A 4247-nucleotide genomic window follows, 5' to 3' on the forward strand; every position below is an offset into this window, starting at 1 on the left:
CTGGATATAGTATTCTTGGCTGCATGTTTTTCTCGTTTAGTGCTCTGAAAATATCATGCCACCTCTTTCTGGCCTGCCAGGTCTCTGTGGATAAGTCAGCTGCCAATCTAATATTTTTACCATTGTATGTTACAGACTTCTTTTCCCGGGCTGCTTTCAGGATTTTCTCTTTGTCACTAAGACTTGTAAATTTTACTATTAGGTGACGTGGTGTGGGCCTATTCTTATTGATTTTGAGGGGCATTCTCTGAACCTCCTGAATTTTGATGCTCATTCCCTTTGCCATATTGGGGAAATTCTCCCCAATAATTCTCTCCAGTTTATCTTCTGCTCCCCTCTCTCTTTCTTCTTCTTCTGGAATCCCAATTATTTTAATATTGTTTTGTCTTATGGTGTCACTTATCTCTCGAATTCTCCCCTCATTGTCCAGTAGCTGTTTGTCCCTCTTTTTTATTTTTTAGATTTTATGTATTTATTTGACAGAGAGAAATCACAAGTAGATGGAGAGGCAGGCATAGAGAGAGAGGGGGAAGCAGGCTCCCTGCTGAGCAGAGAGCCCGATGCGGGACTCGATCCCAGGACCCTGAGATCATGACCTGAACCGAAGGCAGCGGCTAACCCACTGAGCCACCCAGGCGCCCCTGTTTGTCCCTCTTTTTTCTCAGCTTCTTTATTCTCTGTCATTTGGTCTTCTGTATCGCTAATTCTTTCTTCTGCCTCATTTATCCTAGCAGTGAGAGCCTCCATTTTTTATTGCACCTCATTAATAGCTTTTTTTATTTCAACTTGGTTAGATTTTAGTTCTTTTATTTCTCCAGAAAGGGCTTTTATATCTCCCGAGATAGTTTCTCTAATATCTTCCATGCCTTTTTTGAGCCCAGCTAGAACCTTAAGAATTGTCATTCTGAATTCTAGATCTGACATATTACCAATGTCTATATTGATTAGGTCCCTAGCCTTTGGTACTGCCTCTTGTTCTTTTTTTTGTGGTGAATTTTTCTGCCTTGTCATTTTGACCAGATAAGAGTATATGAAGGAACAAGTAAAATACTAAAAGGGTGGCAACAACCCCAGGAAAATATGCTTTAACCAAATCAGAAGAGATCCCAAATCGTGAGGGGGGAGAAAGGGGATAAAAAGAGGTTCAAAAAAAAAGAAAGGAAAAAAAAAGGAATTAAAAAAAGAAAACGAATAAAGAAAAGTATGAAAAAGAAAATATATATATATTAGATAAATTAGTTAAAAACGTTAAAAATGAAAAGGGTAGAAGTTAAAAAAATTTTTTTAAATTTAAAAAAAATTTAAAAAAATTTAAAAATTTAGCAAAAGAAGAGAAAAAAATGAAAAAGAAAAAAATTACTTTAACTGCAAGACTAAAAAAATCACAGGGAGAAAGCCATGAGTTCCGTGCCTTGCTTTCTCCTCCTCTGGAATTCTGCTGCTCTCCTTGGTATTGAAACTGCACTCCTTGGTAGGTGAACTTGGTCTTGCCTGGATTTCTTGTTGATCTTCTGGGGGAGGGGCCTGCTGTATCGATTCTCAAGTGTCTTTGCCCCAGGCGGAATTACACCGTTTGCTTTCAGGATCTTTTGTTCCCTGAGCGCTTTCCGTAGAGTTCCAGAGGACAGGAATACAAATGGCGGCCTCCTGGTCTCCGGCCAGGAGGAGCCGAGAGCCCGGGGCCCCACTCCTCAGTGCGCCCTCAGCGAACAGCGCCCAGTAACTTCCGTCTGCCTGACTTCCGGCCACCCACCCCACCCCACCCCCACCCCCGAGCTCACTGAGCCTGCGTCTGGTTCAAGGTAACCCCGAGCTGCGAGCTCACTGTCGGCTCTGTCTCTGCAGCCGGCTTTCCCGTTCCAATACCCACAAGCTCTGCGACACTCAGACACCCCCGATCCTTCTGTGACCCTGCGGGACCTGAGGCCACGCTGACCCCACATGGGCTTCGCCCTGGTTTAGCCTCTGGCGAGATGTCCCTCAGCGGAACAGACTTTTAAAAGTCCTGATTTTGTGCTCCGCTGCTCCGCCGCTCTCCGGGAGCCGGCCCCTCCCCCCGGGGTCTATCTTCCTGTTGCTTTGGATTCACTTCTCCGCCAGTCCTACCTTTCAGAAAGTGGTTGTTTTTCTGTTTCTAGAATTGCTGTTCTTCTCTTCGATCTGCCGATGGATTTGCAGGTGTTTGCAATCTTTAGATGAGCTCTCTAGCTGATCTCCTGCTAGCTGAAGTAGTCTCAGCCTGCTACTTCTCCGCCATCTTGACTCCTCCTCCTTCTTTATTATCTTTATTTTCCTTTTTAATTTGGTTATTGCATTTTTCAATTCAAAATCTTCATTTGATACCTCTTTATATATTCTGTTTTTCTGCTGAGACTCTCTACATTTCCATTTATTTCAGGAGTGTTCTCCTTAAATTCTTGGAATATGTTAATAATAGTATCTTTAAAGCTTTTGTCTGATATTTCCAGCACGTGTCATCTTGACATTGGTGTCTGTTGGTTGTGTTTTCCCATGTGAGTTGAGATTGTTCCTGGTTCCTTGTATGGTGAGTAATTTTAGATTTTATCCTGGATATTTTGGGAGACTCTGTGTTGTGAGTTTCTGGGTCTTATTTAAAGCCTGTGGGGAATGTAGATATTATTAACAGGCAATTGGTTTGAGTTCAGACCACACAGTCCAATGAGCATTCTATGGATTGTGTTTCCAATGTCAGTTCAGTTAAAAGCCTTTGTAGCACTAGTCAACTCTATCTCATGTGTGTCACCCAGTGACCAATCTGGGACCTGGGTAGTATTCTATCCCATAAATCAGTTCTCAAATAATTGTTATATTGTTTAGCGTCAGATTCACCTATGCACAGTTAAAGACGGAGCTTATTCATTCATAAACAATTTTATGGGGTTGTTTTCCCAAGCTTTACCCTCTTCAACATTTCCCCATTCCTTTTCTTCCCTGGGGCTCACTTTTCAGTCTCTGACCCCAGAAAGATGGACTTTTGGCTACAATGTTGTGCTGTGTGCTTCCCACAATTCTACCTGTGTCTGAGACCAAGCAGTAGGAGGGAAGAGAGAGAAAAACAGCAATGGGGATTCACCACATCCTCTTGGGACCAAGCTCTTCTGATCAGACATAATGGTTCTCCTCCCTTAAAATTTTGGACACCTGTAGGCCCCCATTGCTGGTGCTGTCTTTGTTGTTGTTGTTGCTGCTGCTGCTGCTGCTACTTCAGGATTTCCTGGAGTGCAAGAGAACAGAGAAAAGGGAAAAAAGTCTGGGAGATTTCTCCCACTCTCTATAAGCATCAAGAGATCTTTTTCCTCCCCTTCCAGACAAACAAGAATGCTTCTCCTGGAGCTCTCTTTATCCATGCCCTTGTTCCCACTTCCAGGTTTTGGGCTGCCTTGCATCTAAGCCAGGGATAGCAGAAGAAAAATAAATAACAAACTCATCACCAGTTAGTACTTTGGATTCTGGTCTGTTTTCTTTTTTTTCTTCTTTTCTCCCAATCTGCATGTTACTGTGTACTTTTCAGGGTCCTCAGACAGCTTCCTTATGCATTCTATCCAGGTTTTTTTTTTTTTAAAGATTTTATTTATTTATTTGACAGAGCGAGATCATAAGCAGGCAGAGAGAGAGAGGAGGAAGCAGGCTCCCTGCTGAGCAGAGAGCCCGATGCGGGCCTCGATCCCAGGACCCTGAGATCATGACCTGAGCCGAAGGCAGCGGCTTAACCCACTGAGCCACCCAGGTGCCCTCTATCCAGGTTTTATAGCTGCATTGAGTTGGATAAACAGGGTGTAGTTACCCCATTTTACTTAGAACCAGAACCTCTTGTTTCTTTTATATCTTTCTATAAATACGTGTATTTATTCACAGAATTTCTTTTGTTATTTTTATAACACTTTCTCACTTCGAAAAGCCTCCTCAACTTCTGAATAACAGTATTACCTTAGGTGGCATAGCCTAAAAGCAAAGACTGATACAGGGATGCTACTGAGGGAGTGTTCTCAGGAGAAACCTCCAAAGAAGGACATGAAGAAAGCAGGAAAGGCAGGAGAAGGACCTAAGCGAAGTGGTGGATTCAACAGAAGTCTAGCAGCAGCCTGATTTTATGGAGAGCTCTAGAGCAAAGATGGCACCATAGAGCTGTCTCTATTGAGGCAAAGGAGTTCTTTTGTTCCTTCATATTCGTGATTTGCTGTGTTGATGGGTATATAACCCCCACCTCATCTCTAGATGAGGTGGCT

This window comes from Neovison vison, chromosome X, assembly GCF_020171115.1.
Source record: "Neovison vison isolate M4711 chromosome X, ASM_NN_V1, whole genome shotgun sequence".
NCBI classification, from domain to species: Eukaryota; Metazoa; Chordata; class Mammalia; order Carnivora; family Mustelidae; genus Neogale; species Neogale vison.